This window comes from Lonchura striata, chromosome Z, assembly GCF_046129695.1.
Source record: "Lonchura striata isolate bLonStr1 chromosome Z, bLonStr1.mat, whole genome shotgun sequence".
Lineage (NCBI taxonomy): Eukaryota > Metazoa > Chordata > Aves > Passeriformes > Estrildidae > Lonchura > Lonchura striata.
The window spans coordinates 62188691-62213651 of NC_134642.1; the positions used below are offsets into that span (position 1 = coordinate 62188691).

A 24961-nucleotide genomic window follows, 5' to 3' on the forward strand; every position below is an offset into this window, starting at 1 on the left:
GGAGCATGGGAGTTGTATCCTTTTTGTATGTTTCACAGGCCTGACCACCCTTTATTTGGTTTTTAGGAACTTCAGCTGCTAGAAACAGAATAAGGCAGTTAACAGAAGGGAGGAAGGGAAATAAATTAGTGGTTTTTGCTTGCAGACACCTTCAGAACCACGCAGAAGGATCTCCTACAGGCCTTAGAATCATAATTAAAATAAGCATTGTGAAGTGTCATGCTTTCTAAAGGCCCCAAGTTTTGGAGATTAGCAGTAGTGGAGAAAAATCTGTGGAAACCAATGATGTTACGTTGTCAAATGGGGAATTTCAGAGCTCCTCTTCTTGGATTCAAACACCTCTATCTTATTGTTCTAACACTTGCCTTTCCTGCTATCTGGACTCATACAAGACTGGACTGAGGCATGTGACTACAGCACAGATTTTCTTCCATTAGGTAAAGCAATATCACAAATGAGACTAATGCAGTTTGTTAATGCTCCATAATTTTTTTACAGCATTACACAGCTTTGGGTAGGGGGAAGGAGCAATTAATCTTTGCCAGAATGCAGTCTTCCCTTACTTTTAATGTAATACCTTAAAATACCTTTACCTAAATAGTGAATTGCAAGATCGGTTGGTATTGTCCTAAAAAATCTGAAAGGAGGAAGAATATAAAGATAGCTGCATTAACCAAATATTTGTCAAGAAAGATAGCTATTTTTAACACTCATGTGACACTTCCTCACTTGTCATTTCAGGCCTGTTTTATGTTCTTGTGAACTGAAAAGGTGTTATATCCAGTATCACCTCATTCCTCCTTCAATGACTGACCAATTTACATCCCAAGACTGTGCTGAACATGTTGAAAAAATTGACAAAAACAGGTCCTGAGGTTAATGTGGAGTCTTGGGGAACATCAAGGAACTTCAACTGTGTATCTGAACTTCTGCTTGTAGGAGACTGCAAAACTGAGGATGTTTTTCTACATCTGCAGCCTGTGAACATGAGGACTAGTGTCACTGAAGTCAGTGGCAACAGCAGATGCTCAACATCTCTGACAACCAGGCCATGTGCTTATGTGAGACCTTGTTATTATACAAAAAGGCTCTTATTCCTGCTCTTTTTATTTCTGCCATATAAACTGACCTAGTTTGCAATCTGCATCTGCACAGATGTGTACTCTTCCATGGACAGAAAGAGGATGGAACCATTGCCAACAAAGAGTGCCTGGAGTTAGAAAGGGGAAGAGACAGGGCGGCTCAGGATGGGGAGATAAAGAGAAGGAAATGAAAGACAAAAATGTTTGGAGGAGAGGAGAGAGAAAGAGGGAGAGAAAAGAGTGAAGCTGTATCAGTTTCTGCTGCTCTTCCTTTATTCAGGAGACAGAGGAGTTACTCTGCTTTTGGACCTTGTCAATATAGGAGAGCCTGGTTTCAGTGAGGCAGATTTTTTTATTGTTATGCAGTGAACCTTCAAATGGAGAATAATTCAAAGAGGATACCTCTTCCTATTATAAATTTTTTCAGGCTGCTCTTTACAGCCCAGCACACTATTTGTGTTCTCTATGAGCTCTAAAAGATGCTGAGAGCAATCCAGAACAAAGAAAGGAAGGAAAATACTGTGGTAATGATGCTGAATATGCCAGTAATTTTTATAATGTTTATTAAACAAAATTCAGTCCTGAAAGGTGATGTTTGCTATGGTAGCCTCCACACTGAATTCTACTGAATATGAAAAATGAACTTTGCTTGGGATGCAGATTTTTAAGTGTCTTAGACTAGCTGTCAGAAATTTTGTGATTAGATTAATTTTCCTTTTCTTGTGGTTCTGGTTATTTCTCTGCAGAAGAGCATGGAGATGAGCTGGATGAGGGAACGCACCAATTTGTAATGATGTGTGTGAGATGAAAATGGTACTTCAGTGTATTCTCTGTGCATTTATAAAGCTAATGAATGCAGAGATCCAACAGGCAGTTAGCAGAAGAGCTGTAGGAAGTTTAGGGGTCACATTCATAAATGCTTTATATTCAGTGCAGGGATTAAATGTTGTGAATTACAGAGGCAGGGAGCTGCTGATAGAGAACTGACTGGAGATCCCTGTTCTATTTCTGTCATTGCTGTTGACTTGTGGTGTAAGTGAAAGCAAATGGCTTTCCCTTATTTGTCTGTATGGGTTGATGAGATTTAGGATAGGGACTGCTGGTTAGTGGGAGCTGGCAAAATGTAATAGGACTTCAGCTGTGGTTAGGGAGTTCAAATAGAAGAAGTTCATACTTAGAATGAACTTAAAAATTCCTTTCTGAAGTTATTCACCTGATTAACAGGCTCATTTACACATATCTATTATGTAGTGGAATAGCTTGGCAAGATCTCTATCAGTCACTCACTAAATGAGTAATCTCATTGGTTTAAATGTGACTCCTTGAGTGAGCAATGTTTTGGTATTGGCTCCATAAACTCTCTGAGTCACCATCAGCATACAAACTATGTGTGCAACCCTGCAAGCATTACCACACAATTGTGTTTTACTGCAAGCAACTCTGTCACAGGAATAATACCATACCCAGCAGTAACTGTTTCTGTCACCTACACCCACATTAAACAGTTACCCTGTTCTGCAATTGAAAACCAGCCAAGCTTCACTGGATCATGTTCTCTTCAATGCACGGGAATTGTTAGTTTCCCTTCACAAGAAATCCAAATAAACATTCGATACCTCTAGCATTGTAAGAAGAAAATCTATTTTATTGCAGCTTTCAGGAATGCCACTGCATAACCAACTCATGGATCTTCCCTCCTTGAGGAAAATGCAGTCATTGCAAACCTAATGGATGAAACCTGGAGCTGTAAAGTTTCATTTAAAGTTCTTTACAGTCTTGTTCCAGCTAGTGTTGCTGCTTTGATTCCTTCTGCCTTATCTTATCTTTGTCTCATTGTACTCTTGCCCACAATAGCCCCTGTTTCCCCTATTGTGACTTCCCCTTTGTGACTCCTTTCAGTCTGCTCCTTTTCCTAAGGGTAGGAAAAAAATTCCATTCAGTAGTATCCCTCTTTTATTCTACAAACCCCTCTTTCAACTCAGCTTCATTAATAACACCAATACAAGGCAGGCCTCAGAGATGTTTTGCCATGTCCAGCTTGCCTGATTGAGCCATATCATCCTCAGTCCAGTCAGTGAATCTCTATATTTTTCAAATTACTATCTCCATAGGAAGAGCTATATAAATATAGCACAACTTGTTACCACAGCATTATATATTCTACACTTACATCAACTGGTGGGGCATGATAAACATAGACTACAGTACTGGAACAATTATGTACCGTTGCATATTGTTCCTGCGATAGAGCGGGCACAACAAAAAATGGTTTAAAGAACAATCATTATTTAGATATAGAGAACCTCTGTAACTCTTCTAATACTTGAATAGCACATTCTCACAAAAAGCAATTGTTTGTGAACTAAAAAGCTTGATCCAAAGCCCAATGGAGACTCTTCCAATGTATTCAATAAACTTTGGATTAAGTCCTTCCTGAGGAACAGATGCAGTCTTTTATTCACTACCAGTGGAACAATAAAAACAACAAGACAAAGAATAAAGTTGTCTACAGAGGATAAAGCAGTCTTATCCTGCAACGGCTTAAATACATTAGGCTCTACAGTTAAAAGAAAGTACTGTAGAGCTGGTCAAATTGATTATATAGGCAATTCACAAAATGTACAGACCAGAAATGTAGTAGTTCCTGTAGTTCAAGCTAAGATAACACAGAAATAATTTGTTGCTGTTAATGAACAAAACTGTGATGGAAGAAGGAGCTGGAAGTTTTTTTATGACATAGCTTTTAGAGGGATTCGAAGTGGTTACTGAGACCTGGTCTTGATAGAGGCTTTCCTTTAATAAGTTTATCACATTCAACATATTGATTACTTATATGGCCCATGATGTTATCAAAATGCAGGTGATAATGGATGCTGATGTGCAGAGACCTCTCCTGCCCCTGCAGGAAAAATTGGAGGCAGAAACACCCCAGGAAAAAGAGTCTGATAAGGAAGATAAGCAACTATGGGAGATATAGGATAGTGGACTAAAGTAAAAGTGACAGCAAACAAGAGAAACAATTAGCAGAAATTGAGCTTTAGCAGAAACTAAGCAGGGTGGAAACCTGGGACTTGCAGCAGAGAAACAATATGAAGAGAATGTAATCAGAGGCTTTCAATAGGCCTCTGTAGGTCTTGTGAAACAATCTAGTGAGAGAGAAAGAGTGAAAAGTATGATAGAGAAAGAATGAAAAGTGTGTTTTTGAAACACCTGCATGGATTTATGTAGAAAGTAGAAATTGGAAAAGAAGCCTGATTAGAATAGATTGAAGTCACAGCAAAAAAAGACCTTCAAATGAGTATGTGGAGAGAAACAAGGTGGATTTTGAAAGAACTCTCAGTGGAATTTGAGGAAATATTAGTGTCTGGGGCAAGAAAATGTGATGAGCAGAAAAGGGCATTACATGAAACTTTAACCAGGAAAGGAAAAAGAGAATCAAAAGATGATGACTAATACTACACTAAGCAACTTCTATAATTTTTAATAACAATAACATTTAAACTTTACCTGCTCATATTGCAATGTTCCTAGCAGCCTGCAAAACAGGTCAGTTTTTTAAAATTCTGTACATCTAATTGCTAGGAAAAGCCAACACAGTAGTCACTTCTGTTCCAAATATGAAATAAATGGAGAAAGGCACATTTTGCCATGACATCTTTTCCTGGAGCATTACCACTGATGTACTCTGACAATAATGAAGAAAATAAATCCTTCTCCCTTTGCTTTTACTCCTACATGGGGAACTGTGTCAGCCTCCAGTGACTGAAATCCCTACTACACAACATCAGGACCCTCTTCCCATACTCCTAACATTTTCACCTTTATGTTGCTACAGTCTTAGTGAATGGTCCTGCAAATTTTGTACCTTTCAATCTTCTGAGTTTTGCACATTGAAGTGCTAATCTTCAGCAGTTAAGCTGCCTTTTCAACACACTTTACCAGGCCCTTGAAAGAGAAAAGCTGGATGCTTATTCCTTCTGAAATGGTGTTAAATGCCTCCAACTGGAACGTGTAGTCTGCTGCAGAGTGGATGGCAACACTAGAAATGACAGAAAACCAAGACTAGCTAGAGGTTCTCAGAAAATCAGAGACAAGTGGATAATAGTTTCAAAGAAGACATTTTTGTCTCATAACTAAGAATATGATTTTCCCCTCAAATAAATTTCTTGAATTAGAAAGGAAACAGGCACAGTGACCAAACCTATGGTCAGCTGAAAGATTGGCTGTCCTGCATTAAGCTGAGGTCTTAACTTCACTGTGTTTTCCAATCATCAGAAGTGCAATCAGGCAAAATGAAGCTATTATTATAGCTGATATGAGCTATTATTATAGATGATATGAGAACCTGATAATAGCCTGATAATAGGTCTGCTGATTAAATACACACTCTGCATTATGAAATCAAGCTCTGCACTACAAAACGGATATGCATTTTAATGTCTAACTCACTGTTGGAGCAAGCAATCTTACTTGTCTTTGGATATGGAGGTAGGGGGGCATGTTTTACATAAGTGCCACAGCTTGACAGTGTTGTTTCTCAGCTTAGACAGTTTTCATGCAGAGTCACAAAAACAAAATTACAATGCCGGGGGTCAAACATAATGTTTGATCACTTTGAATGACTGCTAAGTCCCTGGTTTCCCTAAGCACTGTTTCCTGCCTCCATGATGATACAAAGATGCACTCGAGAGCAATTAGCAGAAATAACTGGGAGTGAACTCTTAGATGTGTGCTGTGAAATGCAGTTCAGTAACTCAGATGAATTCTCTTCTCCATCACACTGCCTAGCTGTGCTGTGCTGAGGTAAGCTTTGGACAGGACCAGAGATGGACAGTGCTGCCTGGGAAAGCAATGATGAGGGCAGGTGAGAGACAGCTGGGAAAAGTACCAGTTGCAGAAAATAAACTACTTTGCTCTTTGAAGTTGGCTGGTACCTTGCCTTGGTGTTTTGCTGCATACTATGACTGAATTTCAGAAGTACCTGATCATGGTGGGCATAGAAGCGAGATATACCTGAAACTGCCTGAAGAGTCAGGAAGAAGGGGATATAAGGCCATGCAGGCTTATGCTTTGAAAAATCCCAGTCATGCCAGATGACAGGGATTTTTGCTGTTTGGGCTCACAATCTTCAGATACTTGTACTGTGCAGAAAAAGCATTTCCATTATAAAGTGATCCAGAGTACTGAAAATATCAAAGTTTCTCCCATTTTGAGTTCTGTGGAAAGCTTTCATCCACAACGCATTTATGGCAGCAGGACAAGAAGGAGGATGAGGGAAGGGGCATATCCTACATCTACTTGCATTGTTTGTTTCTTTTTAAGCAGCTGCATAATGAAATTAATTATGTTTTCCATAAACTTCTGGACTCAGGTTCTTTGCTGATATAGTATTTTATAACACCAATGAAAAAGAAAATTAGTGTTCTATTTCTGATAAAATATGACTCCAAAATATTAGCACTGAAAGATAAATTCAGCTTACTGCTGATCTTTTCCATGGTCCTAAAAGTTTTGTTGGAATTAGAAGTTTTCCACTAAGATAACCTCTCAATCTCCTGTACAGCAGTATTACAGAAAAAACAAATGTTGTTCATGTACATCTTCTTCCTTGATATCAGTCAGCATCAATAATGGTGATAATAAATAAATAAATAATAAATAAAGACAACCAGCTACAGTTTATGTTACTCCCACATACACATATTTTTTGAGCAAAAGCTGCAAGAATGGTTCAGTAATAAAGAACTGAACTTACACTCTAAAGAGAGCTGGAGGCATAATGGGATGCAACAATGCAACAATGAAGAGGCAGGATTTTGCTATTTAGAAATGTGAGAAAAAACAAAAAAGACCTCCAAGATTACTCACAAACTTTGTCTTGTTCAACAACAGGTCTAATTGGGCTTGTTCAGAACATGTTATATGGCTCTTAGGGAAGACTACAAATTCCCCTTCTGGTGAGGGAGAGTATTCCAAGTGCAGCACTTGTTTACTGATCCATATCCTGTCTTCACTGGTTATAAACATCATTATCTATTTTGTTGCACTGTGATTTCATGGTTGACCCCCGAACCCTGGTTCCTCCCCTGAAGGTGTCCTCCCAGGTGTGTCCATCACTCCTCCTTTGCCCACCCTGACCCCTGCCAGCACTGTCTGTCACTCCTGGCATTCCAGAAGGGCATTGAGTGATTGGGCAGGTTCAAAAGATGCCCTCCACCCCCGGGGCCATTGGGCCATCCAGGTGTCCTTTGTCCCCTGAGACCTCCTCTCCCATACCTGGTTGGTGGCTCCCTGTCCCTTCCCCCCTCCCCTCACCCAGGTAAAAGAGAGGGAACCACATGGTCTGAGAGTTCTGCTTGGAGCTGCTGCTACATTCAGAGGCCTGGGGGCCAGAATAAGAACTCTGGATCAAACCCTCCATCAGAACCGACTCCTGTCCTTCACCATAGCCTTAAAGGCTTCTCCACCAGAGGGAAACCTGAGGAGCGCAGCCCCTGCGGGGGAAGCTCCATCCCGCTGCCACCTGAGCCCCGCCTTGCCTGGGTTGTCCCCATGTGCCCAGCTGCAACATCCAGCCAGCCAAAAGTGTCCTGGGATGGAACACCACGGTGGCCACCATTTGGTCCAGCAGCAGGGGCCAGACAAGCCAACGCATGTCCCGTTCCCTATATTGGTAACTCAAATACTATTTGATGTAAGAATTTTCTACACTTAATTGAAAGCTATACTAATTACCATTTCCTTGAACTGTACAGCCAATAGCACAGTCAGGACCTAAGTGCAGCTTGTTGCTTCTTTGTTAATAGTTCCCTAAAGGGAAGGGAACTTCATGGTGGCCCAGGCCTCTGCTTGGAGTGAGTTGTTTGTTGAAAATAACACAGATATGAGGATTTCACTTTCTTGTTTCTATTAATTGAAAATATTATTGAAACAATACTGCAACTATGTCTGCATAGATTATTTTTGGAGCGGATCTAGAACTGAGAGTTTTCTTATATGAAAATAGCATTGGCCATTTGACATTTTAACAACAGAAAGGACTATAATTTTAGATACCTCTCTTGGCAAACTTGGAAGAGTTTATAACCAACTGCTCTATTCAATCTTTGCCTCAAACACAGGATTGTCCCTTCCACAAATTGTTATCAATTTATTAAGGAAAATTTAGCTCTTTGTCATTTTCTATTACTAAATTAATCTTTTTTCCATGTTGATAAGGATACTCTTGTGGACTTTATTGACTTTCCTGTGCTAGCATTTTGCTGATTCTGCTCACACTATATTACTAGCAACACTGAGTCAGCCTCCCTTTTGCAAAATTATGCCATTAAACCTCTTCCTCCAGCAGAGGATCTTTATTGAAAAAGCGACACCTCTTTTTCAAAAGCAAGGAGGAAGCAATGCTAAGTCAGATTTTGTTCTGTGTGATGCTACACCTCCAAGCATTGGAGGTACTGTACTTTAAAACAAATTGCATTCCACTATCACTGAACATTTTCCCCCTCTTTCTTAAGTATGACCTTAACTTAAGCTAGAGAATGTTACAAGCTGATTAAACTCCAGCCGAGGGCTTTCCCAGCAGCCCTAGAGGTCCTTCTTGTGACATTAGAGCTGCCACAAAGCAGCTCCACTGAGCAGAGCACTGAGAGCAGCCAGGGCACAATGTCTGGGAATGCCTGTCCAAGTCCATGCTCCAGCTCCAATCAGAATAATTTTAATATCTGATTTAACCAAAACATGAAGGGGTTTAATTTTTACTTATTTGCATTATCAATTTAGACCTTACTTTTATTGCTTGCGTTATAAATTATTTTCCTAATGAAAAGTAGTTTATTATTGACTGGTATCTCTGAGGTTGCATTGACTTGCTGCTTTACATAGATTTAACCTTATATTTGGTCATTGTTTTTGATACCCAGGATTGGGAAATTCTGTGTTATGTTGTCTGTTCTAAATTGTTAATTTAGAATTTAGTACATGTAGTCAGATTCGTATTTGTTATTAGTAGATCTGTTTGGTTTTGGTATTTTTTAATCATAATCTTGTTCAAGCACCATTTGGATTTTATCAGCACTGTAGAAAATAAAAAAAATAAAGCCTGTAGGAAATCTGGATTTTGAGATTTTTTTTTTATCACTAATAAAAGAAAGAAGTAAATATTGTAAGAAAAATCAAAATGTGTTTTGTGTTTACATTTTCCTAATTCAAAAAAAGAAGTTATGCAGATGCTGGCTTGAGCTGATTATTCACCATGGTCTTTAAGATCTTAAAGGTAGCTGATGCGAGCTTCTCACACTGGTTTTCACTCACAGACTAGAAGACACAAATGTGCTGCATTTTATCTATAAATGCTTCTCTAAAGATATTTAACTAACTGTCATTAAAAAATCCCAATTCAAATCTACTTTTATAGCACATGTATGAAATATGCTTAATCAGTCTCATATGAACCTATTTAAGAGCCTAGACTGCTGTTTAATTTAAAGCATGTGAAATATTAAAATAAACTCAGGTATTGATATGGCCGATGTATACTCAAGTTTGTATTTTTAAAAAATGTCTAGTCTACAGTGTAAAATTTTTGGAGACACCTCTCTCTAGTTTTTAACATGGTTGTTTTTGACTTTAGACAAAAACTTCTTCAGCAATGTTAGCCACCCTGAAGATTAATATCATGGCCCTGCAGTAATTCACTGTTCATTCACTGCCTTTCCACTTTTTATCTTACTGACAATTTTGTTTGCTGCTGTTGAAAACACATGACTGCGCATGACCACAGTGAGAATGACAAAGACAAATGAGTATTCCTGTCATGGCTTTTCCAGCAAAACAGTTTCCATGTAGCACCCCACTACGCCAGGCTACCAGGAAAGACACTTGGCAAAGACTCTCAGACACTTGCCCTCCTCATGCTGACAGGCTGCTCACAGGAAGCTGCCCTGAACAAAAAGGAGGTGGGGTAACAGTATTTGCAGGGGAGCCTGAGAAAGAAAAGAATAGAACCTGCAAGGGAAGATGTGTGGGAGACTGACTGTCAGTGAGGAAGGATAGAGCATTGGTTTGACACCATCTTCCATGAACCACCAGGATTATTTAACCAAACTTTTCAATAGATTCACTTTTGTTGAAAATCCTCCTAAACCTAACATTTGCACCAGACTTGTAAATATCTCGAAAGAGGCCCCGTGGAAGCCAAGTGAATACAGTTTACACCAATGGGGACTTCTGTGGAAAACTATTCCCAGCATGACAAGGTCCTTGCAGCTGAAGATGTGTTACATTCCACTGAGTGTGGGGTCCATCAAGAATTATATTTGAGTACTGTGCAGATCCCTGTGCCTCCCACAAGGTCATGGTGAGAGGAGACTTACCCCTGCACCCTCCTTGGCTTCAGAACTTTCACAGGAGCATGGTCCCGATGGGTCCCTCAGCAGCACAGCCAATCCTCCTGCACCTACAAAACCAAAGACATTTATTGTCCATGGGAGAAAACGCATGGCTGAGAGGTTGCTTTGCTTTGATTGGATCCATTCCTGCCCAGCACGCTCTGTCACCAGCCTGGTGTTTTGTTATTGTTGCTAATGAAACATAGAAAGGCTACAAAAACTGTGACTGACAAATATCTTTGCCAGCTGGAGACAGCTCTGTGTGCTGCATAGAGGCAGCTGCCTCTTTGGGGAAAATGCAATGGGTGCTTAGTGTTGACACAGTGTGCCATGGTTCAGGAAGAACATACTCTATTTCAGACCACTCAGTGGCCATCCTCTCTCTAGGGTTTTTCCCAGTGGCACTGTTGCCCTGGTTCCTGGTGGGGTGGTGGGATGGCCCTTGTCACACCCAGGGAGCTCCAGTCTTTCCACCCCCAGGCAGCTCCCTAGACACGGGTTGCTCTGTGCTCACCCGTGTTGCTGAGCTGAAGGTGTGCCTGTGCTCGCACCCTGTATGAGCTTGTCCTGTCTCTAGGAGAAGCCAGAGAACTTTTCATCACTTCTGTGCATCCAAAGGGCAGGACAAATAAGAGCATCTGGACCCCTAACTAAGAGTATGTCATTAGAGAATGCTGTTTTGTCATGCAGACAGTAGTTACCACTGCTTATTGGGTCATGTCAGGTCACAAGCACAGCTCACAGTGTGTGGTGTGGGCAGCCTTTCTGGGAGAACCTCTGCACTTTTATTTCTGCTTCAAGCCTAGACCTTGAAGAAAGTAAGAACATATCCACTGATCTCACTTTCAGGGACAATCTTGTTTAAGCATAGCTAGCTACAGATAGATGCTTGATTGCTTTCAGAATTTCCATAGCAATCACAATAATTAAATAATGTTGGGTTAGAGTTAGATTAAGTCAGTGAATATTTTCTAAGTTGTGAAATTAAATTATAGAGGTTACATGATCTCCTTCATAGAGAAGCAAGATGTGTAAGGATTTCTGTATCATATCCAGTAGCTCTGCTGAAGGTACACATTTACACAGAGAGTACATCGAATAAAGTTCCTTATGCTACCACAGCACAGTGCATGCCTACTAAATTTGAAATAGGTCTCTCATGTACTTATACATCTTGAAATGGCTCTGTAGCCCTTGGTTAATACAAGGATAGTTATTCCTGTCCTCTACTGCTACTTGAGTCTATAATTTTGAGTGTGTGTCTTCAACTCACTACTGTTTGTGTATACACCACCGTTGTGTTATGATTACTTATGCAAAAAGGATCTGTGTTTCAGAGATAACCCTTTGCCTATTTGTTGCTCCAGTGGACAGTGACACATGTTAACAGTGTTAGCTTGAGCTGTAGTTGAGAGAGACTTTCACTACAGACCTTCATCTTTTCTTCTAACAATATTGGCTGGTTGCAGCTTCAGTTAGACTTCTTTTGCTCTGGGAGAAGAATATTAAAAAGTGCCAGTGGAACTTAAGTGCCAAAAAAAATCCTGAAAATGCTTTTAACTTTTTCCAGCACAGGTTCTCTGGAGCTGACCCTTCCTCTTCCTATCTGCTGAGCTATGTTTACCATGTAGTCCACAGAGCCAATAGACAGCACTCAGGAAGGCTTGAGAACTGCATTAAAACCAATGTGAGTGGTAATGGAATTGAGATCTTTTTTCTTGTGTTCCCTACACTCTGAAACAATCAAAAAAGCCAGAACTCTAATCCTTTGACTTTACCACAGGGTTGATCCCTTCTTTCATTCATCTCTGTCCTCTAAGGGGTTCCCATAGAACACTGCTGCTTTGGAAATGAGGCTGCAGAAAAAGCAACTAGTTTATTCTGCTCTGAGCTATATTTTTCTGATTTTTTTTCTTTCCAGTTCTCTTTGACAGCTTAATTCATGTTAATCTCAGGCCAAACAGAGCCTCCTTTTTATATATCTATATATAACATTACAGCATAATGGGTTTTTGATTGTCTGCCGATAACTGTATGCTCTCCTGGTTTCCAAAACCAGATGTGAAAGAGATCTGTGTACCTTTTTTTATTGTTTCACTAAAACTTCCCTTCATATCCAAGCTTCTGTGAATCTTTTTCTGCAATGTATTTGGAATTGTGAAACCCTTTCACGTTTCCTTGAATAGATGCCTCCACATTACCTTGTAGCTGTCAGACTGGATCAGAGGATGGGAGCAGTTGGTGCTGAAATATCTAAGTCTATACTATAAATACTTCCAGGATTTAATGTCAGGCTAGATTTAGTCCAATTCCTTGGAGTGAATGTTACCATACTGTCATAAGGAATACTACTTAATTTGAATATTTATGTTTACACTATGGTTTGAAAAGTATTTAATATGACCCTGCAGCAAAGTTTCTGGTTTGGTTTCCTCCAAAAGCACTCTTGAATGTGAGTCAACAGTACATCTGTAGTGTGAATCACTCTGTATCTGAACCAACTGCAAATGTGGTAGAGGAGAGAGGGAAGAGTTCACTAAAAACCATACTACTCCTTTGTAATGAAATGCTGATGTATGTGCAGCCTAAGCCCAGCAAGAAAGTGTAGCCTCGTGACTAGGATGCTCAGTGGAAATGTGGGTTACCTAATTTCACACTTGTGCCACAACTAGCATTCTGCATGCCCCTTGGAAAGCACTGGTATTGTCTCAAGTTCTCCACTTGTAAGACATATTCCCCATTAATGTAGCACACTTGAAAGATTAAGGAGAGAGTATTACAGTGGTAATAAATGTACCTTGCTAGAAAAAAGTCATGAAAGTCTGAGAAATTAACATGTATAGGGAAATTACATAGTTCCTACACATCTCATAAAAGAAATAAGTATCATGAATAGACTTCATCCCTCACTGTTTTTGGTGACAGGCCATATCTGCTACAGCATTGACTTCAGACTTGATTTACGTGAAGGACATAGCAACTTCATAATCACCCTTGGATTAAAAAAATAAATATCCAGGCTTGTTCACATCCATGGATACGTTATAAAAGCCTAGATAGTACCAGTTCCTTGCTGCCATTAGCACAGCTAAGTCTTTACATTTGTAATCATCTGTACAACAGTGATGAAGTAACTCAACCAGAACAGCTGCAGGGCAGCTCCATCAGCACTCCTGGGGCTCAGTGGCTTTTCATCCATCTCTGCACATGTTAGTTCCACTTCTGTGCAGCACTGTGCTGACTTCTTTGTTTCCTTTTATTTGCTGTTAATTTCAACTGTGAATAGGGTTTGATAGATGACAGGAGTTTTGCGATAAAGAGGACCAAATAATACTACAGGAATGAAGCTGAGCTAAAAGTTTTTCCTTAAGTGATATATTCCTGCAGATTTGGGAGAGAAATCAAGGTGAGGATAATTAGAATTAATTTGGGCTCTCAAATTAATAGCATCAGCTAGTAGAGAAAGGAACAGATATAGTCAAGACAGGATGGATGAAATTTGTGAAAAAGTCCAGTAATTCCTGATGATTATTTGGCAGTGAATGTGCAAAATATGGATGGAAAAGAAAGGAACTGATGAGGATTCTGGAAAACTGCTGTGCACACTCACTCATTGCTCTCAACAAAAAAGGGAACATTTTATCTGCCTGCTCCTGAATCACAGTTCTTGATGGTTAGCACTGTGACTACAGGGAAGCAACTCTGATTGGGCTAGCTTTTGCTTGGGGGCACCACACTCATCTCAAGGATCCTTGCTCCAGAGTCTCAGTCTCCCAAGCACTTTGAGTTTCTGTTCTACTTCCACAGAAGATAGAAGAGAAGGGAAACTTTAAGGTGCAATTCAGCTACTAAAGTATGTAAACTTCTGCAGTGACCCAAAACTCTTAGAAAATCCAGGAACTACAGACTTAGGATTTTAGTTTTGGTATTTGTTTTAGTGACAGAGAGCTCTGTGTTTTCAGCATACAGACTCCATTGCTGTGTTGTCAAACTGTCAGGAAACAACTCCAAATCTATGCCATACAGCCATTAACACTGATGCAGTCTCTATCCATCCAAAATCTGGCAGACTACATTCTCCTGTCAAAGGAATTGATTCAGTAAAGGAGCAGGTTGTTGCGGTGGTGTGTTTTTCTTTCATTTAATATTTGTTTAATATTTGTTCCCCCCCCCCAACCCCCCAATCTCCTCCTCTCCCCAGTGTCAGTCTTCCCTAGCTCTCCCCTAACCCCCTCATCTCCAAGTGGTCAATCCTCCCTTTCCCTGCCCCTTTCCCTGGAACCTTCCCTGTCATTCATCCTAGCCCCCTCCTCAGCTTCCAGACCTTTCCCTGTCTATTTAGTGAGGCTCAACACTCTATTGATCCATTTGTACTATTCCACTCCCCTGTTTCCCCTGATAGGTTTGTGATATGTTAGTTCTGCCCTAAACTCCTCCCCTGCTATTCCCTTAGTGGTTGCTGTTCCTACACCCGTCCTCCTGAGTTCTGTATAAAACCTCTGCTCCCGCCCCCGAGGGGGTCTTGGGGCTCACTGAATAAAACCATCCCGTTCACCCCCAAGTCCCGTGCCGCCCTCGTCTGTCCCCGCGCGCCACGAACTGAACTGCAGAGCTTGCAGGGGGAAGCGGCTGCCCGTTCTCTTCCCTCACCGCCCAGCCCGGCACGGCTCGGAGTGCCGCGGCGAGAGGAGCGCATGCCGCGCCACAACAGGTTGTAGTGTAACAGAAGCTGAATCAGAGAACAGTTTTAGTGCAAATATGCGTCTCCTCCAAGGAAAGGCAGATAAAGTACTTAAGAATATTCACCAGGAAAATGAAATCAAGCTTTCTTCATTTCTCCCAGTATAGTAATTTTTGTCTGACCAAATAAATCATCTGCTTGCATGCAGATGAATCAGTTTATTCTTTTTCACTGAGACAGTTTGCTTGTGGGAACATTTCTAGTAATTTTCAAAGCTAAGGAACATCGTATACGTGTCCCAAAAGCAAAAGCTATTACTCCTAGATTGTTCTTTTCTCCCCTTTACAGGGTGCTTGTATCCCAGATCTACTGGCCAATCTGCTGTTCACCAGAGTTTCTCCTGCACTGTTCAGACTGGAAGGGAACAGATTAGCTCAAACTGCATAAGTCCTGGATCAACATTTAACTTGGTTTTGAACAGGTCAGGGAGGCAATTTATTAGAGCAACTATTTTCATTTGACTTGGATCACAGGAATTCCTACTGTATCTCAGTCTGCTTTCTTTCAGCTACCAAGGACTTGTCATTTAAGATGAATGATTGACTATATTCTCATGTTGATGTCTTGGCAGTGCCCAGCTCAGCCAGCAGGAAGATGCCATGTTGCACTACAAAGCAGAGTTTGTCACCATTGATTCCTGTGATTAATAGGTCTTCAGAAAAATAAAATCCTCAAAAAAGAAGAGGGAGAGAAAAAAAGGCAGTCTAGGAAAAATCTTTTAGCAAGAGTGCTGACATGTTTATTTATTAAACCACTAAATGGCTTGGTGGTTTCCTGGCGTTCAGATTGTGAGAGGTCACAGGAAGAAAAAGGCACAACGTCAGTGGTGAAGAAAACCACTCATTTATCTGTTTTTTGCACTTCAATTAATGCTATGTTGAGTCATTGCATGCTTGCTATATTTTGAAACAATAGTAGGGAAAATTTCTTACCCGTTTAATCATGTTTTGAGGGCTCTAAGAGTTAAGAAAAAAATTTATACTCTATTTCACAAAAACTTCAGTCTTAGAAAAACTATTGCAGAGAGTGCTGTAGGTACCACTTCTTTTTGACGTGTCTCATAGCAATTGTCTGAAGCATACTAGCTCACGTAATGTGTTTTTCTGTATCTGATTGTCATTTTATTAACTGGGTTGAATGCCCAGGTTATAGAGCTAATAACATAATTCTTTTTTGCTGATTTGCTTTTCCTTTCTAAATGGTTTCCCTTTTTTCAGCTTTTACACTGTGATGTATTTTGTACTTAAATGCAAATAAGACAAAAATCTCCCTACTTGTACTAGGAGGAGGGAAATCACAGTTACTTATGCACCAAGAAAAAGGAGCCTTGGCTGGTGACATCCTTCCAGAGTGACATCCATCCACCAGATTGCTGGTTGGTTTGTGACCATTCCGGAAACACTGTGCTGCATCTGTACTAAGAATAAATGTCAAAGTCTCAATCTGCAAAATTCAGGCGCATGTTTTAGATGCAGATGTCTGGCACCATTTTAGAAAACACCTAAGAAGACTTTCATCCGGCTGAGCAATTAAAGCTATTGCACAGATCTCCATCACTGAGATGGATTAGCTCCCTTCAACTCAGGGTTTCAGGAGTGATTTGAACTAGCCCAGCCTCACCATACTCTTGACATGGTTTTTGCATGTTTCAGTTGTGGGGGAAGTGATGGTGGCTTGGAAGACCAGTTATATCTTCAGCTATTCACTACAAGGTCATGCAATACCAGTCTCAATACCTGTCCCTTACTTCTTTTAACAAGGATTTTCTACCTACAAACATAGTTTCTAGTGACCAACTGTGATGGACTACTGTTGGTTCAGATCTTGTGTGCATTTTCTCATAGATTTAGCTCTGTGGGAAAAAAACATTTAATAGTTCTAGCACCACAAAATAGCTGCAAGTGTGCAATGAAGTTCATAATTTCTGCTACGAAGCAATCAAAATGCCCTCAGAACCATAATCTACATATATTTTGAAAAGAAACCTTAAGTATAGACCAGCTCTAAATTTAAAGCTATTCTAGGAGAATAAGATTGTAATGTTGCTTAGAAAATAGCTCCCAGTCCCAGCAATCTTGATCACCATGAAGAACTTTTGATGGAAGTGACTGAGAACCACTAAAATTTTTGACAGAGAAAATGTCTGCAAAACACAGGCTAAAACTCTGATATGAATTTGGAAGCATGGATAAGGGGGAAAAAACTGTGAATTCTGTTTCTCTTGCTTGTAATAATTTACCTTGGAATGCATTCCTTTCTTTGGAATTACCAGGTAAGAAGAGTGATATTCTATCATTAAAAGAACAGATAGGCTCCCAGCTTTGTTTAGAGTTAGTTCCTGTGTGTGACAGAAGTGCAGCCAAATGATGAATTCATTGCCTTGTACAAGAGTTTAAAATTAGCAGAGAACTCCTTGAATGATATGAAGCAAGGAAGCACAAGTGATGTAATGCAAGTTCTTTTTAATCATGATATCTTAAAGCTAACCACAGAAAGAAAGCAGAAGGTAGCAGAAAGATTATCCGCTATTGATAACCATTCCCTATGAGGAGAAAGAAAAGCCACCACTTACAGAAACAGCACTGAAAGAGCATCTGTAGTGCAGGGGAGGAGAAAGCTTGTGATGCTAACCTTGCTGCACCTGTATAAAGGACTTCTTAGCCCCAAGAAATGCATGTGTGTAAATAACCATGAAGACAAGGTTCTAATCTTCTCATCATAGCCAACAGAAAGGACTGCAGAAGCTATGTCAAATTCCTTTAGCTGCTAAGTCAGACAGCTTATCTCCTCTTTTCCTCATCCTGACCTTGCCTACTTATGTTTATATATTTCTGCTGGAGTTCTCATGCACTGTCATATAAATGATTAGCTTGCATTCTTCTGATGTAGACAAGGCATATTTTTGTGATTATTTTTTAGATTTCCTTAATTAGATCTGTAGTTGTATCTACCAGTGGTTGGGAATGCTTCATATGTTTGCAAAAGATGTTGTGGATGCATCTGCAATAGTCAAAAATGACATGTGCAGTTAAACCTACTTTTCTCTTTGCTGACTTTTAGCAACAGACAGGACATTCCCCACTAGTATCGGATAGTACTTCTGAAGTAAATATCTGTGTCTTTGCAGTGCACCTCCTGGGAAGGGCAGGAAAGCAATCTCCATTTTTCAGCTAACTATGTCTTTAGATTATTTTCCAATTATGCTTATCTACTTTTTCCTGTGAAAAACCAGTTTGACTCAAGAGGGTAAACCTTATATATATCAGATGGCATAACTGCAGAGGGGATGGGACAAACATACTCTGCTGACATTTAGCTGCAGCTAATAGAGTGTATATGAGAGAGACTACTGCCATCAATTTCCCTTTCACACCTCATGGTCTCCTAGGAGGTGACATTTTGAATCTGGTTTGCATTTGGAGATCTTGTAAAAATGTCAGGCTCTCTTAAGGTGACTACAAGTGATTGAACTGCATGCATCCACCTGTGGATTTAGGAATAAACAGGTATAACTTATTCTGAGCAGCCCTGTTCCATGCTGGTAAAAAAAATGTCATATTCCCAGATTTTCACAGTTATCCATGAGTTAAACTAGTAAAACAAGGAGGTTTATAGCATAAAACCATGAAGAACTAGTTCAGTTTTTGACAAAGCAATAGGAAAACCCCTGAGAACACTGAGAGTGGGTTTATATGCCCAATTATTTTGTGGTGGTTAAGGGCCAGACTGCAGTGAGGCAGATGTAGCCCAGACTATCTGGAGTGGTCTAATGTTTGATCTCCAGTTTTGCATACTTTTGAGTTAAGATTGTACTGTCAGTTGTTTTGAAGAAATGTGCATTTTTTCTGATAGAAAAGTTTGTATCCATAGCTTATGGCAAAGTCAAACTACCAGTTTTGCTTGATAGGAAATGGTATTAATTAATGCCTTGTCACTGTCTTCTTTTGTGGTGAAGATACGAAAGAATCCCATCCAATCCCACATTTGTACTAGGCACACATGTTAATGCAAAACCTGTAAATTCTGCAATGGTAGAGTCAAATCTTGCTAGACCTGGCACATGAGAGTTGAAAGGTGCAGGTGAATTGGTGTCATCATGGCATGAGCCATAACAGTGCTGGAAAGCCATGAAGTCCAGGAGAGTGTACCCTTTCAGGCCATGTATTTGTTCGCCCAAATTTGAGGGTAGATCTACTATCTACAAGAAGAGATCCAGAGCACTGAACAGAATTAGTAAATGTGTAATCAAACTAAAATCACTGATGATGTAAGGTTAATATAATCTGACTTTTGACAAAAGGGCATCAGAGATAAGATCCAGACATAAAAGGACGAAGATACATGTCTTCACCTAAGCTTAGCTGTGCCACGTGGTAATCAGTTTCAGTGATTTCAGAGGGGGTACTTACAGAGTAAGTTACTACTCAATTAGAGAAGATGCACAACATCTGGCCTCTGTGGATAATCTTAGAAAATTATATATAATTAGAAAAAATTATAATGTTTGCTTTCAAAGTACTACTTGTTTTCACTAGTAAACATAATACCCAGATATGGTATATCCTTCTCAGTTATTCACAGATCAACTCCCCAGTTAAAATAGCTAGTGAAATGTTTAATTTCCCAGCCACAGCATTCAAAAGAGGCATGACTTGCTGGTCAAAACTCCAGTCATGTTTCTTATTAAAGCCATACGCTTTTAGAGAGTTCAGTAAAGGATTTCTTGACTCTCTACTAAAGGAAGAGATCAAGTGCTTTAAAAGCAAAAGACAAACTAAAAAGAAAATAAATTATGATTTTGGTTTCATGATATTGGGCTAGGATTTTCATGTAGAAGTTTTAATATTTCAGGACTGAGCATAATTTAATGTGTTATGTCAAAGTATGTCATATCCATCACCTTCCAGATAATACTTAGGGCATTATGAGAAATATGCAATAACCAACACTTCACAGAATCACAGAATAAGCTGAGTTGGAAGGGATCTGTCACACTACAACACGAAATAACTCAAGCATGCACACTAGATGCAAAAGAGGGAAAAAAGAGGAAGTTTATGTCTGACTCCACAATATATAGAATTCCAAAAATGACAGTGGATTGGAGGATGAAATTGCTACCTCTCCAAGCACACTGGTCAAACCAACAGTCTATCAATTCTCTCCTCCCACAAAGAAGAATACAAACCAATCATTATTTCTATGATAGTGCATGAGTACTCTTGTAGAAATATGCAAATGTAAGAAGGCATAGAAAACTTTTAGAAGAACTTTAAAATGTTCAAAAAAGCTGGACGACAGAGATCCACAAGGGTCATTGACTCCAACTCCTGGCCCTGCACAGCTCCCTTCCCAAGAGTCATATCACATGCCTGAGAGCATTGTCCAAACTTCTTGAGCTCTGTCAGGCTGGACTGTGACCAGTTTCCTGGGGAGCCTCTTCCAGTGCCCTAACACCCTGGTGATGAACCTTATCCTAATATCCAACCCAAACCTCCCCTAACACAGATTCAGGCCATTCCCTTGGGTCCTGTCACTGTCACCACAGAGAAGAGATCAGTGCTGCCTCTCCTCTTACCCTCACAAGAAGCTGTATCTGCAGTGAGGTCTCCCTTAAGTCTCCTCTTCTCCAGGCTGAACAGACCAAGTGACCTCAGTCACTCCTCACACGGCTTCACCTCCAGACCCTTCACCATCCTTGTGACCCTCCTAGAGTCACTCTGGAACAGATCAATGTCTTTTTTGTGTTGTGGCACCCAGAACTGCCCCCAGCACTGGAGGTGAGGCTGCCCCAGTGCAGAGCAGAGCAGGACAATCCCTCCCTTTCCTGGCTGTGATGCTGTGCCTGATGCACCCCAGGACATGTTTGGGCTTCTTGGCTGCCAGGGCACTGCTGGCTCATGTTCAGCTTCTACCAGGACCCCAGGTTCCTTTCCTGCACTCATTTCTGCTTTCCAGCCTGTCGTTTGTTTGTCTGTCTGTACACCCAGGGTTGCCCCATCCCAGATACAGAATCCAGCACTTTCCCTTGTTGAATTTCATAGAGCTGGTGCCTGCCCAGTCCCCTCATTTGTCAAGGTGTCTCTGCAGGGCCTGCCTGCCTTTGAGGGAGTCAGCTGCTCCTCCCAGTTTTGTATCATCTGTGAACTCAGTATCCCTTCCAGTCCTGAGTCCAAGCCATTTATGAAGACAAAGAGCACAGGGCTGAGGATGGAGCCCTGTGGAATCCCCCCAGTGACAGGTCACCAGTCTGATGTCCCCCCATTCACTGTAACCCTTTGTGCCTGACCCCTGAGCCAGCTGCTCACCCACCACATAATTTGTTTATCCAGCCACGAGCTGGACAGTTTGGGCAGAAGGATCCTGGGAGAGGCAGCATCAAAGGCTTTACTGAAATCCAGAGAGATTACATCAGCTGGCTTCCCTTGATCAGCTAGTTGGGTTATCTTGTCATGAAAGGAAATCAGGTTTTAGAAGCAGGACTTTCCCCTCATGAAGCCATACTGGCTGTGACCAGTGACTGCACTGTTCTTCAGGTATTTTTTTCAATACTTCCCAGAACAATCTTTTCCACAACTTTACCAGGCATTGAAGTGAGACTGACAAGTCTGTAGTTTTGGGGGTCCTTTTTCTTGATAATTCGAACAACATTCATCAACTCCAGTCAGCTGGAATCTTTCTGGATTCCCAAGACTGCTCAAAAATCAACAAGAAAGTTTTTGAAATTACATCAGCCAGTACTCTGAGGATTCTTGGATGAATGTCGTCAGGCCCCGTTGATTTGTAGGGATTCAGCTGGAGCAGCAGATCCTGCACAATTTCAGGTTTGACTGGGAGTTGAACATTCTCTCAGTTATGGTCCTCCAGGCATTGAGACCCTCTTGGTCCTTCACATGTTGAAGACAGAAGCAAAGAATGCATTAAACACCTCTGCCTTGTCTATGTCACTGTTGACACTGATGAGGTGACCATTCTCATTCTGTAAAGGGGCAATGTTATTTCTACACTGCCTTTTGCCATTAATATATTTGTTAAAACTCTTTTTATTCCTACCCACATTTCTGGCCAGATTCAACTCCATTTGGGCTTTGGCCATACAAATTTTGTCCCTACAGTGGCAAACAACACACCTCTGTTCTCATATCACCTGACTTTGCTTCCACTGTGTATATACATTCTTCTTTTGCCTTATTTTCAAAAGATACCTGTTCAGGCAAGCTGGCCTTCTGCCTTTTCTGCTTGACTTCCAGCATTTGGGAATTGCCTCTTTTATGCCCTTAGGGGGTGATGTTTGAAAAGTCATCAGTACTGATAGACCCGGGCACCAGCAAAAGCATTTTCCCTGGGGACTTTATCCACTAGTGCCCTAAGCAGCCTGAAGTTTGTTCTCCTCATGTCCAGAGCTGAGGTTTTGCTGGCACTTTTCCTCATGACAGCAACTAGATGCTTCATAATCATTGTGGCCAAGACGGCCACTCAACTCCACTTTGCTCATGAGATCCCCTCTGTTGACAAGCAGCAGACGCAGGAAGGCATCTTTGAGTTACTTCCCTTAGGATCTGCTCCATATAGTTGTTATCTAGGTTTTCTAGGAATCCTCCAGCCTGAGTTGTACAACCTGTATGAAGCTCTCAGTTAACTTTTGGCAAATTGAAGTTGCCATGAAAGAACAAAAGCAGTTGACTTGGAATTGTCCCTTAGTTCCTCAAATAATTTGTTGCATTATTGTCCTGGCTAGGAGGTCTATAGAAGATTCCCACATTGACATCCACATTATTTGTCTGTCCCTTTGTTCTCATCCAGAGGCTGTCAGCTGGGCCATTACCAACTGTGAGCTCCATACATTCTAACCCTCCTGTTACTTTAAGTCCCTTTGCAGACAGATGGGCTAACTTGATATAACTTTCCAGATTGTCCCATGCTTAGAGAACTTATGCAAAGGCATCATCCAGAAACAGAAGCCCTGCACATTAGTCAAACCTTTAAGCCTCCAGATAAGCAAACATACGGGAGATTAAATGGGTGCTTTCTTTCTGCACTTCCTAAAGGTGCATAGGCCAGCCATGTATTCCAGATGGGCTTTGTCCTCTCTCACTTCTTCAAAGTCACAACATGTGCTCCTTAAAATGTGCCCTGCTGATGCAATTCAAAAACTCTGACTCTTGTGACTGTGGTATGCTAAACATAGCTTGTCAAGCGTAGAAGAAACAGCTACGGCACAATCCAAAGTCAGTAGGAAAAATCTGGTTTTCTTCTGCAGGCCTGTGGAAATGATCAGCTCAGTTCTACTTATTCCCTCTCAGCTGTTTATCTGTCCTATGACATGCATTGTCTAAATTCAAAATTAAAAATATTTCTAAGGTAATGAAAGTCTTTAAGCACTTGCATTCAAGAGTATATCAAAACACAGTAAAGGCTGATGCTTCACTATGGATAGCTATGCTTGGTTTTAATGTTTTTAGAGTCACATTAATTTACAGCACCCACATTGCCTGCTGGCCCAGAAGTCACATGCAAGGCAGGTCCATGGTGTGAGAGGTTTCCCTGCATAATGAGGCAGTCCATCTGTGCAGGCTGCACCAAACTGGAAACTGATGCATGAACAATATATGCAACTATGGAGTTTTTCCAGAGCTCAAGCCCTGAGCCTAGCTGGGGGTATTCAAGGGTTGTAATGAGCAAAACTCACCTTCTTTTAAAATGTAGATTTTGTACTGTAATTTCATGTCTCTTTACCTGTCCTGTTCCTTTTGTTCCCTCCCTTCTTCCTTAGCATGAACACCAAATAGTGTTGATTGAGTAAAGTGGCTTCCTAAGTGAATTAGCTATCATCTTGAGGAAAAAGCAGCATAAAGCCTGTACTAGAGTAGCAATAATAATTTTGTGCAGCTCCCATCTTGACAATAAACCTGTAATAGCAGTGGAATAGAGCATGAAGAAGGCATAAAATTACATCAGGGTTTCAATTACCTTTTGTATTACCTGTAACTCAAATACTTATTGCTTCAGTGCTAGAGTTATTACTTACTTTTATAAGAATTTAAAAATAACACCTTAAAGAGGCAGCCTGCCCTGTAGACAGAAAATCCAGCTCTGAAAACAAACAAAGAGCAGGAAATTTCAGAAGGTTTCAGGGTAAGCCCCCAAATGTCAGGCTGCTTATTTAAACCATTCCTGCTGAAATGTAGCAACCTACATTTCTTGTGAGATTTTAGAAATTAGAAGTGTGTTAGAAAGCCTCTTTTTGAAAGAACCACTGTACTTTAATATTAAGTCTTGCATGGAACATGATATTGTGCAGCATAAAGAATAAAGAAAAGAGATGATGCTTGATGATTTTGGGTTTTGTTTGTTGGTTGCTTTTTCTCTTTTTTTTATTTTTCTTCCTCTTTAAATAACAATCAAATTACTTGATCCTCAGCTCTCAATTTGTGAATAGTTCAGCCTGAATATAAAGGAACTTTGTGACTGACTGCCTCTTCCCTTATTCAGGCTATTCAAATAGTCTCTTCACAATGTGTACCAAGAAACAGATAAAAATAACTGTCATGCTTAATTTATTTTAACAGTTACATGTAGGTTGTTTGGATTATCCACAATTATTTTCTGAGAATATCATGAGTAAAAGACAGTTTCTAAGAACACAAGAAATGCCCTACTGGACTGGAAAAACTTTTTGACAGCAGCAGGGAAAAGCTTCACATAGGGAGGATGGCTGTAGCAGTCTGTATCCCCTGTAGTTCCTCCAGTAT

The 24961-nt window shown here is 40.5% G+C and overlaps 1 protein-coding gene across 1 annotated transcript in view; it reads right to left on the minus strand.

The window, feature by feature from the left end:
- The window catches only part of LOC144245852 (PALM2-AKAP2 fusion protein-like), a 146585-nt gene that overhangs the window by 100727 nt on the left and 20897 nt on the right, over positions 1-24961 (minus strand). The window contains exon 2 of the mRNA XM_031507511.2: positions 10454-10536. The gene's annotated coding sequence lies outside the window, so the exon portion shown is untranslated. The remainder of the gene's footprint in view (positions 1-10453; positions 10537-24961) is intronic.